Genomic DNA, 15,684 nt, shown 5'->3' on the forward strand with positions numbered 1-15,684 from the left:
CACACTGAAAAGTATTTTTCCCCTTTCCCCATTTTCAAAATTTTATCCACAAATTCCCCACAGAATGGAAACCACCTCATGAATTACCCAAAGAATAGTACGTAGCTTTACTTCAAATTAAATATTAGCAATTGAAACAAACCTTTCTCTCAGTGTAGGCGGCTTTCAATTCCCAAAAGCGCTCCTGCGCCATGTGACGCCTCCCCCGCTGAATCCTTTCTGTATAAAACCAAAGCCGGGGCGTCGCGACGCTCAGACTGTTACGTGTTGATTCGGAAAGCAACAGTTCAGGGTTACTCGATTAGTTTTTTGGTTTTTTGTAGCACACCTGTGAAGTTTTTCATTTGGAGATGTCCTTTCTGTCGCAGACGGTGGTCTCTTTGGCGGCTTTGGTCCTGGTAGGCAGCTATGGGGTAAGTTTCTAAGTTTTATTGTGTGTTGTTTGCGATCAACAAGTTTTATGACACGTGGCTTTGGAGCAGACGCTGGTAGTAGTCACTGAAAGTTGAAGTGCACTGAAAAATTTACTGTCAGGTGTCGATTACGGCAATTCTCTGTATTATACGCCAAAAATATAAAAAAGTAACCAAGGTTGAAATATTGTATGGTGTTTTGTGTACTCTATTTTAAAGACAAATTAAGGTAAATCAAACAAATATCCCCGAAATATTAGCAATTTGGAATCTTGTCTGTGGATATCTTTCGCATACATGTAGTTCTTCTATCGAATAACTTTCTTTGACCTTATTTGATAGGATTTTTTAGAAGAAAATCTGAATTCATTTGAATTAGCTTAATATATTCAAAACAGACTAAAAATACTAAATTTGAAGGTAATCGGTCCGCTTTGGTATTTCTTGATAAATTACTGCAAAATTAAAACCAACTATCGACGAATTTGGGATTTTTTCTAGTTTTTTTGCGATTTCTTACACAAGATAGCATTTGCAAATCGAAATTGAAAAAATCAAAGTAGGCAGACTGCTTTCATATTCGGAACTTGTGAATTAATTATAAGTCGGAACAAAATTCCTGCATGAACTTTTTTAGTATCTTATACCTACGAAGAAAGCACTTTATGTGTACGGAAAATCATATACAGTATGTCCAGGGTTAGAGTAGAAAAGAGGGAAAATCTTTTTATTTTTTATTTTACGAGAAAAAGACATTCTTGATTAAAATTTTTGCTTGTCTGTAAAATGTGGTTGACATAGAGAACTTTCATCTTGCATGTGATCAGAAAATCGGTAAATATAAAAATTATTCAAGAATAAATTGCCTTTTGCTCATCATTAATTGGCATGAAGCACTTTATTCAGTAATTTTGCCAAAACATTGTATTAAATAATTTTTTTCCTGCAACGTAAGCATATTAAGAATAGCTGCCACTATTACTCAAAAGCCCTATTACTTTTCATTATGACGGTTGTTGTTGAACTTTTTTATTCTCCATGCCAACCGCATTTTAAAGACAAGCAAAAGTTTTATTCAAGAATGCCTTTTTCTCGTAAAAAAGAACAATAAAATTGTTTAACTGTCTGTTTCTATCAAAGTAGGCCGATTCATACACAAATTGAAATTATAATATAAATTTCCATCCTAAGTAACTTTCCTTAATATCATATTTCTGTGTTGTTAAAAACAAAGGCAGTTTATTCTTGAACGATTTATATTTACCGATTTTCTGATGACCCTGTACATGCAAGATGAAAGTTCTCTATGCCAACCGCATTTTAAAGACAAACAAAAATTTTAATCGAGAATCATTTTCTCTCGTAAAATGAAAAATAAAAATATTTTTCCTCTTTTCCACTCTAACTGTGGACATATTGTATTTATTCGTGTCAAGATCTATTTAATTTTTCATAAATAAAAATACGTTTTTTTTAATCAAGCGGATTCATTTCTCAAAATGTCAAAGTTCTACTTAAAAATTGTTTTTCGTTAACACCAACGATCTGGAGACAATCTGAATTTGTTAAATGTTGAAAACATTTAAATCGAAGGATAAAACCAACTACTAGATTTTTAATCATTTCTCNTCATATGAACTTTTTTACTTAGTTTTGATCATAGAATCGGCCTGTTCAGGGTTGGCAGCTAATTATGAGACACCCTGTATAGTATGGCCAGGGTTAGAGTAGAAAAGAGGGAAAATATTTTTATTTTTCATTTTACGAGAAAAAGGCATTCTTGATTAAAATTTTTGCTTGTCTTTAAAATGCGGTTGACATAGATAACGTTCATCTTGCATATACAGGATGATCAGAAAATGGGTAAATATAAAAATCATTCAAGAATAAACTGCCTTTTGCTCATCATTAATTGGCATGAAGCACTTTATTCAGTAATTTTGCCAAAACATTGTATTAAATAATTATTTTCCTGCAACGTAAGCATATTAAGAATTGCTGCCACTATTACTCAAAAGCCCTATTACTTTTCGTTATGACGGTTGTTGTTAATCTTTTTTATTCTCCATGCCAACCGCATTTTAAAGACAAGCAAAAGTTGCCTTTTTCTCGTAAAAAGGAACAATAAAATTGTTTAACTGTCCGTTTCTATCAAAGTAGGCCGATTCATACACAAATTAAAATTATAATATAAATTTCAATCCTAAATAACTTTCCTTAATAACATATTTCTGTGTTGTTAAAAACAAACGATTTATATTTACCGATTCTGATCACCCTGTACATACAAGATGAAAGTTCTCTATGCCAACCGCATTTTAAAGACAAACAAAAATTTTAATCGAGAATGCTTTTCTCGTAAAATGAAAAATAAAAATATTTTCCCTCTTTTCCACTCTAACTGTGGAACATATTGTATTTATTCGTGTCAAGATCTATTTAATTTTTCATAAATAGAAATACGTTTTTTTAATCAAGCGGATTCATTTCCCAAAATGTCAAAATTCTACTTAAAAATTGTTTTTCGTTAACACCAACGATCTGGAGACAATCTGAATTTGTTAAATGTTGAAAACATTTAAATCGAAGGATAAAACCAACTACTAGATTTTTAATCATTTCTCACTCTATATACAGGATGTTACTTTAAGTGGGGGTCAGTTTTTTAAAGGTAATAGTACGCGTTCCCCTGAATTTGACCCTGAAATTAATATTTTTTTTAGTTGAGCTATAATTAGTTTTTTCAACTGCACTTTAATTTTTGTGTGTGTGTATACGAGTATTATTTTAAAATCACTATATCTTTTTTTTGATATCACTGTGGTCGAAGTGCAGGACACAAGAAACATTCCATGGTTTCTAAAAATAAAGATTTTTACATGATTTCTTAAATATTAACTAATATTGGTCACTAATTGTAAATATATATTTTTTATCCACAATCACCTTATAATCGACCTTTTATCCACACATATGAACCGTGTAAGGTGATACTTTATCCACTTGTGGAATAAAATAACTTTATTTCACTAGTAGAATAATGAAAAAATAATAAACCTATAATAAATCAAATTTAATTTATTTACTAATTAACATTAACATTTACATTTATAGTAATAGACATTTTGTTTTTTGTTTTATCACATTTAACTTCCTTTCTGTTAATAACAACCCCATTCTTTTTTGATGTCAGTAGCATTGTTGACATCATTTTCGGAACAACTGCTGCAGTTTGTGAAGAATTTGCACAAGTTACGGACGTCTCTTCTTGTAAGGAACAGGTATGTTTTCCTTGGATTTTCCTTCCAATATCAAATTTGTTAGATATAGACTCCTTAACATAACTTTCTGCTACAGAGGAGCTCTTCCAACCACCATGCCGTTTGATGGTTGTAAGATCAGCACCTTTATTGGCCAAAAAAGTTGTTGAAGTACGCCTCATACAATGGCCAGTATATGCTTCTGGATTTGTGATATTCAGGAATGAAGCAACTATTGAGGGTATCTTCGCCAATGTGTTGATTCCAACAGGCTGAGCAACAGGCTATGATTGATGTATCTTAAAAAGAATCCGTCTTGTATTATTCGAATTGGGCGCAGAGAAATATATTTTGTGTCTATTTCAACAGCATTCACGGAAAATCCTTCTTCTATAATTGTAAATTTTCTTGAAATGCCCGTCTTGGTGTCAGGTATTGAAATAAATAGGTAACAGCCAACGTCCTGTACATAACTAATTTTCAAATTTGTCAATTCGTAGCATCGACAGGCACCAGAAACCCCCATTATTATTACCTAATAACATGTAAAGAGATATTACCTTAATCACTAAATATTCTTTATCGGAAGCTCCAGTCAAAAATTCTTCAATATGTGGTCTTTCCAATACTACAGCTTTTTTTGCTTTGTATCCTCTAGATTCACTCTTCAAATAAGCAGTAAGCCTGTTATATTTTCCAATAGCTATATTTTTGTAGACCTTTATACTAGCCTTCAACATCGAATACTTCGACCACATAAATGAAATTGCATATTTTTTCTTCAAATTTAAAAAACGCGATAACATGACTTCTTCATGTATTGTCATTACTCTCTGTTTTTCCCTTCATTCGTTAAATTCGGCGAACACTTATTCGTAATGTTCCTTGGATTTCGTTGGCAATAAATGGAAAATTGCTTCTTGAGCTTCTTCAAAAACAGCCACAGGAATACAATTACTTTCTTGCATTTTTACCAAATTCAGATAGAACTGTTTATTAAATATTGAAAATAAACAACGTACCATAGCAACCAGTAGGTTAACCTACCACGTTTCATTGTGCACTAGTAAGAAATATCAAGTCGCGCGAATATTTTTTTTCAACAAACGTCAAAAAATGACAAGGTTTGCGCATTGACAACAATATGCGAAGTGACACTTTTTTTCGGATTCTTACCGAAATACTTCGCGCACTAGGGTGCGAAGTATTTCGCACACTGCATGTAAATTAATGAGAGTTTTGTATTTCAATCTTTGAAAAAATGAAGCAAAACTCCAAATTATTATTTATTTTTAAATGAATAACAATTAAATACTTTTAAAATAATAATAGAATTTTACAATAACTTTAGTTATTATTTACAATATTAACATTAATCGTACAACCAGTACACGAACCAATATTTATTCCTAAACCAGATAATTTAGGTTCATTTCGGGATATTGGGGTTTTGGGGGTTGAAACACTACTAATTTTTGAGGTAGAGGTGATATCATGTGATCCTGAAATTTCACAATCTAAAATTTTATTTGATATTTGAATCTTATTATTGATAGAATCTTCCACGTATCCTTCGGCCACGGTGGAAGATTTCCATCCCCCGTGTCTCTTCAACCTACATATATCACCCCCAGCATTAGCAAGAAGTGTGGCCGAGGTTCTCCGAAAACAGTGACCTGTGTAAGCATCAGAATTTGGTAATTTTAAGTATTTTGCTATTAAGCTGGGCATCCCTCCAATAGAATTTATTCCAACAACTTGGTTAATGCATCTCTTATTTTGATACTTCAAAAACAATCGGCGACTGCTAGCATAACTTGGACGAAGAGCCACGTATTTTCGGTAAATATCGATATAATCTAGATGCGAAACCGTAAAAATTCGTTGTATGTTCGTTTTTGTATCCGGTACTTTCACAATCAAGATGGAACCTTTATCTTCTATGTCATCGACACTTAATTTAGGGAGTTCTTCACGGCGGCAAGCACCAGAAATACCCAATATTAAAATGACCTAAAAGGATATCGATATTTAGTAATTTAAAATACATATAAAACAATGATTAAAAATATACCTTAGCCATCAAATATATTTCATCATCTGCCTCTCTTATGAATTGATTTACTTCTTCTCGAGTTAATACCTTGGATTTCTTAGGGTTGTGTCCAACTGACAATTTTTTCAAATATGGAACCAACTTGGTAAATTTTTTAATATCTACGTTTTCCTTAGCATTAAGTGTTGATTTTAGCATAGAAGATACTGCCCATAATGTGGAAGGCTTCACCTTCTTGGATCTTTCTGCAAAATATGCTAACAGCACATTTTCGGATGCTTTTCTTGCTTTATTTGTTTCACACCACTCCTTAAATTGCCGATATGCATTTTCATATTGGCGCTTCGATATTTCCGGTAAAAGATTTGAAGTTACCAAATTGGCCGCATCTGCCAAATTAGGTGGGGTACTACTTAGTTCATCGTCACTAGCAATTTCCATTATTTTAAATAATATCTGGCACTTAAAAATTGAAGACGCGATCACAAACGTCACTTTAAAATAATTATTATTGTTGTCAACAACAGCCACTTTGTTTCCATAGTAACAGTGAAAATTTGATTAGGAAAGACATTTTAAGCCAGCTCAACACTATTTTCTATAATAAATTAGGCATTTTACTTATTTATAATATTTTTAAGAGATAGATTTTGACGTTTGTAGAAAAAATATTGTTTGCATCTCGTGCGCGAATTACTTTGGCGGTCTCGAATAATTTTTTAACTCGGCTTCGCCTCGTTAAAAAATTCAATTTTCGATCACCAAAGTAGCATTTTGCGCACTAGATACAAAAATAACTATTTATTAAATTCCAAAAATTCTGACTCCACAAATATTATTGTGATGTGATTATGGATAAAACGTTCTATTGCATTCGTGTTTTAATTGCCCTTTATCCACTTAAGAATATTAAACGCTTGAACTACGTTCTCGTGTTTAAACATTCTTGCGTGGATAAACGTTATTTAAAACACATACAATAAATAACTATAATTAACTATTAGACAGCGAAATCAATTAAAAATAATTTAGTGAAAATAGATTGCTTTAATGCGTGTTATTTTAAAGTCACCATTCCTTTTTGATGTCATTGTGGACGAAATGCCGAACATGAAAAAAATTGTTTAAAAAAAATTAAAAATTGTCATATGATTTAATAAGTAGTAACCAATATTGATATACATAGATATGTTACGAATGGTAAACCTAGGTTTATGTTTTAAAATAATTATTTTTGACGTTTTAAAAAACTAACACAATAAAAAAAATTAAAATAAATGTACCTACTAAATCTGATTGATATGACAATATCTTGTTAAATCATTTAAAGTTTTTTTAAACAATTAATTATGTGTTACTATTTTTTTACTTCCCGGCGCGTGGTCTGAAAATTTGATTTTTAATAATCTTTCCTTTAAATTACGAGATTTGACAATGAATAGCCCAGTTCCCAACCAAGCATGCGCTGCATCTAACGTGCACCGCTGTTTGAAGTCACACCAGCTTGTCCAGCGGCAGAGTATGAAAATTAATGAACAAAGAGTTAAATTTCTATTTATAATTAAATAAATGAACGACGTAAATTGAAAAAATAAACTATTGGTACCCGTTTCTAAAGGTCAAAGGTAGCTTCTGTATAAATATGACCCCCAAAGTGAATGGAATATGCCAAAAAAAATGTTAAAATAACCCAAATAAAAAAGTTATGGCAGTGGCAAGTCCTTAAAGAACACCCTGTATGTGTATAAATGAATAGAAAATATTTTTATAAAATCAGAATAGGATTTGTGTTCCTAGAGTGCCGATGAAAAAGCAAATATAAAAAAATAATAATAATTTCTTACTAATTTTTTTCCCTCGTGTACCTACATTTGTTTTTTTTTTGTAATTATACTACAAACTAAGTATTTTCAAAGTTTTATGTTAGGTTCTTATAAGAAAACAAGTGAGTGATTTTTTTTTCTTCCTGTATTTCTCCAGGCAAACTGAATCACAGGCTCGATAAATTCGCAAACCCCTCGAGTACACCGATGAATAACCTAAGAGGGGAGTTATTGACATGACTTGTAGGGAATGAGAGTCAGATGGTAGAAGCTCGTTATTATCGGAAAAAGATGAGATGTGCTTTATAAAATATATTTTCTGGGCTATATATACTCCTACAGGACTCAATGGTCTATTGAAAGAACTTTTAGGTATATCAATTTCTAGAAAAGTGCTTTTTTAATACTACTCAAAGAAAGAGAGGAATACGACTCTTACAGATCTTTTTCATTTTACTTTACTGTAAGTAATTAAATTAAAAAGAAATAATACCAGATTTCTGTTATATTTTTATCGTATGCCTTTAAGCACCAGTACCTACTTTTGGTTTGTGCATAGATATGAATAAGACTGTCTGTCAGTTGTATAGACACAATATTTTAATGAATAACTTCATGAATTTGTTTGGTGGTACATCATTTAAAAATCGTTTAACATTCATCAAACTATTCAGTTTATCGTTTAGGATGTGGGTGTCGTATTCCTAAACTCCATAACTTTCCACTGCAGTAAAAAGGGATTTGGGACATATATTCCCATGTCATGTTAAGGAAATCAATAATTTCCACATCATCGGATGCCTTTCTAATTTAAAACGGATTAGTATGGTTCATTGTTCCAGAAAATGGAAAATTGGTTTATTATTTTCCTTTGATGCAGCATAAGGAATAGGAAACTGTAGAGAAATGTAATTATGATTTTATTATAATTGCTCAGATTCTTTATTTTATTCCTACTCTAAAAAGGATTGAACTTGCAATATTTCTGAATTGGGAGTACACCAGGTCTGTTAAGAAAATAACCGAACTTTGTAAATTACGCGCTAATATTTAGTAACATGCAGTTGGTAGCACTGCGTTGTGCATTGAAAGTAAGCCTTAAATAAAAGAAGTCATTCTTTATTTTTTGTTTCTTTGACGATTTCCTATAGTTACAACTGCGAATCAAAAAAATTTTGCATTAACAATGGGCGAAAAATAGTAGAAAATCATATGCATATTTGGAACAATTTTTAAAATAAGTAAATGTTTATAGATACCGATGAAACTTTGTGAACAAATAGTAAAATATATGTCAATTCTACCCTAATAATTTTGCAAAGATCGGTAGCGTGGTTTTCGATTGACAGGATTGTTAATTAAAAATTTCAAAAAGTTTATCGCGTACCGTGGGTTTAAGTTAAGGTTTAGAAAGAGCACACAATTTTTTAGAGATACTTATTGTCATAATAAACAAAGATGAATACTAAAAATACCTATTTTTACACTAATAATAATTAAAAATTTCGAATACAGCTGTATTGTATAGAAACCTTACATTTTCCGATAAAATACACTTTTTTATGTCCTTATCTGAATATGAAATTCAAATGCTCTTACAAAGCGAATGAAAAAGGAAAAATATAAGAAGTTTTATTCCAAATATTTTCTCGTGAACGACTATTTTTCCTCAGGTAATTTTTGTTAAATAAAATTCAAATGTCTGCATGCGACATTTGATCTTAAGAATTTAGTTGAATGTAAAAAAGAAATATGAACTATTTTATTACGTAAATAAAATTTTACCCTTTTAAGACTTTTTTTTTTATCATATTACACAACATTTCAAACTCAATTATGACGACTGAAAGATTCTCGGCTTGTGTTATCGAATTCAATTCTTTCAGAAAACGCTGTAAATTTGTATCAAAAGTATATTAGATAGAATGCAATGAAGTATTAACAGATAAAGTCCAAGTTTGCAGAAAAACAAGAGAAAGTGACGTATATAAATTTTTTTACAACTCAGCACTTCTCTTGAACCGAATAATAAACGCCCTCGCAAAAAAATATCTTACATAACTTGCAGGAGTCTCAGCGAAATGGAATGAAATTCCAGTTTCGTCATTATACTTTAATTTGAGAAACAGTTGAGCTGTAATTAATAAATCTTCATGTTTCATCGCGTCGCAGATGTTTTCCAGCGCGTTTCCAAACATGGTTTTTCGCTCAATTAACGCTGATATTTAAAAAACGATGTTATTGCATCGCTGTGGTAGGGTAAAGGAGTGACGGGAAATTGAATTTTCGTTTTAGTGGCCATTCCGCCAAAGAGTGGGCTGTACAATGGAATAGCTGATGTTTGGATTTTATGACAGGGATCAAGTCCCGGTTGTGATTCAGAATATATAAATTTTGAGCAAATTGGATGGCATTTGCATCACGAACATACAGGATGATCAAGTCATAATGCTATTAATTTTAACCACGTACTCAGAAAGCCGAAATAAAGACAGAACATTTTTTATATGTGTGACCTTTTAAAAGATAAGCAAATTACCCTTTAACTCCCTTTAATTCTACCACCGTTAATCGTATCTTCCGCATTGTTTTCTCGCAAATTTGGAGATCACGTCTTACATATGAAGGGGGGATATGTAGAAAGTATGTAGAATGCAGTACAACCCGCAGTTTATTTCAGACTGTTTCGCGTGTCGGTCATAATGGCTAATTTTGCGAATTTTGAATATGCGGAAAGTATCGAGATTGTTCATGTTCATACCTCCTCCAGGTGCTAGCTGAACAATGGCAATTTAATATGTTAATTAGATGCTTTTAAAAAATAATTCATATAATTCACTACATACATATTTTAACATTTTAAATTATTTTTGGCTGAAGTGAGTGAGTTTCTAAAATAGTCAATACAATCGTTTATTGCAGTTTTAGTCATTGTCTAACAACGTAATTTAAGAATTATAAAAAAATTTATCTGCTCCCACTATAGTAAATAGATTAAAAAGAAGGAAGTTGCTATGGACAACGGGAGGTAAGTGAGGTAACTTGCCTCCCTAAGGGAAAAAAGCGATTTCGAGTTATAAATGCATCATATTTTATGAACAAATAAATAGAAATATTTGATAAATATTACATTTTATTAATTATTATGAATGAATATTTATAGTAATAGTACAGTTATTACATTTAGTAACATTTATAAAATCTGGATAATTATTCCCCTTGCGTTTACTAATTGACACATTTTTCTAAAAATGATTTCACCGCTCCATTTCAGTCACCGGTGGCTCAATATTATCTGACTAATACATTAAAACAGCATGATGCGACGTACTACTAGAAGCTGGAGTTGAAGTCTCATTGTAAAGAATCCTGTTGGCTATTTAATTTTTGTCCGCAACATAACTTTCTGCAATTGTGGCTGATTTCTACTCACCATGTCTCTTGATTTCTAGCTAATACATCCACTCCTGTATTAGCCAGTAACGTTGCCGATGTTCTTCGGAATGAATGGACTGTATATGTTTCAGAATGTTCTAGTTTCAAAAACTATGCAATCTTATTAGAAATCATAGAAAGGATATTCTTGCCGACTGGTTGGTTGTAACATCTACTTGCTTGATAGCGCATAAAAAAGCGTGAAATTTCAGTTTTAATTTCCAATCTAATNGATATGTAGAAAGTATACAGAATGCAATACAACCCGCAGTTTATTTCGGACTGTTTCGCGTGTCTTTCATAATGGCTAATTTTGTGAATTTTTAATATACGGAAAGAATGGAGATTTGTTCATGTCCATACCTCCTCCAGGTTAATATAATTCATTACATACATATTTTAACATTTTAAATTATTTTTGGCTGAAGTGAGTGAGTTTCTAAAATAGTCAATGCAATCGTTTATTGCAGTTTTAGTCATTGTCTAACAACGTAATTTAATAATTATAAAAAAATGTATCTGCTCCCACTATAGTAAATAGACTAAAAAGGAAGGAAGTTGCTATGGACAACGGGAGGTAAGTGAGGTAACTTACCTCCCTAAGGGAAAAAACGATTTCGAGTTATAAATGCATCATATTTTATGAACAAATAAATAGAAATATTTGATAAATATTACATTTTATTAATTATTATGAATGAATATTTATAGGAATTGTACAGTTATCACATTTAGTAAAATTTATAAAATCTGGATAAGTATTCCCCTTGCGTTTACTAATTGTCACATTTTTACTACTAGAAGCTGGAGTTGAAGTCTCATTGTAAAGAATCCTGTTGGCTATTTAATTTTTGTTACTTAAACTGTCAGCAACATAACTTTCTGCAATTGTGGCTGATTTCCACTCACCATGTCTCTTGATTGCTAGCTAATACATCCACTCCTGTATTAGCCAGTAACGTTGCCGATGTTCTTCGGAATGAATGGACTGTATATGTTTCAGGATGTTCTAGTTTCAAAAACTATGCAATCTTATTAGAAATCATAGAAAAGATATTCTTGTCGACTGGTTGGTTGTAACATCTACTTGCTTGTTAGCGCATAAAAAAGCGTGAAATTTCAGTTTTAATTTCCAATCTAATCTTGATATATTTCTTGAGAATTTCTATGTGAGGAACAGAACCCAGACGAGAAGTAATTGTAAACGTACGTGTCATATCATTTTTAGAATCTGGAATTGTAACTACAATAATGTCATCGATATTTTTGAAATTGACGTTGTCTAAAGTAAGTTTGCATGACTCATCAGAACGGCATGCAATGCAATGACTAAGAGTATCACTACCTTCATTAGTAAATGTGTTATCGGGTGCCTGAACGAGAAAATCGTTGACTTGTTCTATTGTAAAAACGTTTGACATTCTAGGTGTATAATCGTCATTCTTACGGTTCAAAAATGCTCTCAACTTGGGGTATTTTGATATATCCACGTTTTCCACCAGCAAAATTGCAACTTTTATGTAGCTTTGTTTATAAACACCTTAGAAACAACAAAATCCAAACAACCAAGGCGACTTTGCAAGATGTCAAAATGAATTGATTAAGAAATGTCGAAAAAATAAAACCTAATCATTATTTCATGAACCATAAAAAACTGTGGGAGCAGATAAAATGTTATACACCACACAGCAGTTAAGTATAATTTACCAGTCTCGGACTCACTCTATTGCAATAGAGTCAAAATCGTCCTCGACTAGTAAATAATACTTACTTCCTTTATTGTGTAATTTGTGTAAATAACTATTAAAAACAGACATGAATATTTCTTAATTTTCCCTAATAATTACAGTTTTTCAAAATTGAAATTTGTATTATTATTACTTGTTACATAGACATCTTTAATTTATTACCTACATGTTTATGCCCCAGCACAATCATCATGCTGCTAATTTGTGCAATATAACAACTGTTCTAGATATTTTTTTAAATCAAAGCTTGGATATTGTCAACTATTTTTTCAAATGCTGCACATTTTAGTTTGGAAATTTTTACCCTGTAGTCTAATATTGAACTATACCCACAATATTTAGTATACAGGTCTTTCGTCAGCAGAATCACCATACATATGCCGGTTTCCTACTTATCTCATCTCTCATGACGTAACTGACTCATCATCTTGCTATTTTGACAGCCTTGGCGTGAGTATGGGTATAACATACTATACAAAATGTTGAATTGTCACTATTACTTAATGCCTATATCTTCAACATCGCCAAACTGACCCACTACTACTACTATTTTTTAATTATTAATATTATAATCTAGGTATATCATTCATCGGTTGTCGCACCATGGCATACTGATGAGAACTAACATGTTCAAAACCGGTACATGTCTGGTGGTTCTACTGACTAATGATCTTATCTGTGCACTAGCCGCTGCGAGTGTGATCGGAGCATTAGTCCGCAGAGTTGTTGTCTGCGACAATTGCTTATATTCTACACGTACTTCTGTTCAGAAATAATTTCTTTTCTCATGTGAGCATACTATTTTAATTAACGTGTATTAAAGAAACTAAAAAGGTGAGACCAAAAAACTCGAACTTACGTTTCTACGCTTGCTGCATTTCATCACCTAATTCAATTCTCCGCAGCCTCCCTGATTATTACTTAACAGATATGCTGTTTCTGCACCAGGAGGTTCCGTAGTTCTAATTAGTTAATTGAAGTTTGTCTGGCTCTGCTCGTTAACAGCATTACACTTAATTGGAGGTGTCGAGGGCTAAGGCCTTGTTAAATTAGAGGTATAAGTACCAAGGGTACTGTGAGATCCTAGGGATTAAGGATTTTAATCGTCTTAAAGTTTAAGTTTTGTGAGCTTGTGTAACTTTCATTAAAGGACTGTTAGAATGGCAGGAAAACGCCTACTTTGGCTTTAAAACAATTTCTGTGAAGCATACCCGTTTAGTTGATAGCCTATTTTCTTGGTAATTCATATTCACGTTATATATTAACATCAAAATTAACTCGGCAAGTACTTTAATGGCGTCATAACATGTTTACTACCGTTATCACTATTACAAACTAATTGATTGTATTTACAGCAGGCAACCAATACTTCAAACTTTTGTATTGTGAGTTGCATAATTGGAGAAGTTAGTTAAGTAACGTAAGTGTTTCCTTTTCATTCCATAATGTTTTTAAAGAAATATATTGCTTTAGAAGAAGCTTAAAGAGCTTGTTTTCTTATTAAAACTGCACTTATTTGCTGAAGTGCTCTTAAACATAACAGAAGGAATTTTGTTATTGCAAATTTCTACTAAACGATTTATTTCTCGACGTTTGAAGGATTTATTGAAGGAAATTATTTCCTTCAATAAATTCATTGGAAGTTAAAATCAACTCATTTAAGACGTTTTTACTTTCGTAAAGACAGGTTGTTTCGATTAATTGGGACGAATTCCATTAAAAGCATACGACGGAGAAGTTATTGTGTTAAAATTTAAATGCGTTCCCACAAATTTCATTCATTTAAAAATACGGTTGGTAAAATTTGTATTATTATGTGTATTAGTAAGTTAAACCCGTTGATTGGGCCTCCACTGATATTTTATTGGATGTGGGGAACATGAAGCGAATTAAACACTATTCCCAATGAGGATACAAAGTCGCAAAGTTAAAGCCCTTGGAGTTTCACTGAGTTATAACCAGATTATAACAGAATTCAGTCGTACGTACAAGAAATACCCCAAGCATGAAAATCTACACCTACTCTGATTTAATTCAATCAGTTCTCATTGTCATATTTGTGGATATCGATTTCACAGCCACATGGACCCAACCGATCTGAACTAAGGCACTGTTCTTAGAACAACAGGTTTATGTGGCAGAACTATTAATCACTTCAGTTTCTAGACCAGGAAATAGGGGTTTTTGGGATATATATTGAGTTGGGAATAAAGACTCCGTCGTTTGGTGGCTGGCCAACCACGAAAATGTCCAAGTCACAGGCTCATATATTTATGTTTCAACCATTCGTCCAGAAAATAAGATTTGTTTCCGACAACTTCAAAATCAAACTCGCAAAAAGATATACTAATTCAATTTTATCTGTTCCCACTATAATAAATATAGACTATTAATACGTTGTTTTTAAGAAGGTAAGTGGATTTTACCGTATAAGTGGAAGTTGCTATGGACAACGGGAGGTAAGAGAGGTAACTTACCTCCCTAAGGAAAAAAAGCGATTTTGAGTTAATTATAAACGCATATTTTATGAACAAATATTAATTTTATTAATTATTATGAATGAATATTTATAGTAATTGTACAGTTATTACATTTAGTAACATTTATAAAATCTGAATAATTATTCCCCTCGCGTTTAGTAATTGTCACATTTTTCTCAAAATGATTTGACCGGTTCATTTCAGACACCGGAGGCTCAATATGATCTAACTGATCCATTAAAACAGCATGATGCGACGTACTACTACAACCTTGAGATGAAGTGTCATTGTAAAGAATCCTGTCGGCTATTTCATTTTTGTTACTTAAACTGATAGCAACATAACTTTCTGCTACTGTGGCTGATTTCCACCTAACATGTCTCTTGATTGCTAAATACATCAACTCCTGTATTATCCAGTAACGTTGCCGATGTTCTTCGGAATGAATGGCCTGTATATGTTTTAGGAT

General features: G+C 32.0%; 1 protein-coding gene across 1 annotated transcript in view; it reads left to right on the plus strand.

Annotated features, from left to right (window-relative positions):
- Window positions 1-15,684, plus strand: part of LOC108905061 (neuropeptide-like 1) — an 89,297-nt gene that overhangs the window by 47,546 nt on the left and 26,067 nt on the right. The gene's annotated exons all lie outside the window — the stretch shown is intronic.

The sequence above is a fragment of the Anoplophora glabripennis genome, unplaced genomic scaffold (assembly GCF_000390285.2).
Source record: "Anoplophora glabripennis isolate ALB-LARVAE unplaced genomic scaffold, Agla_2.0 scaffold15, whole genome shotgun sequence".
NCBI lineage: Eukaryota > Metazoa > Arthropoda > Insecta > Coleoptera > Cerambycidae > Anoplophora > Anoplophora glabripennis.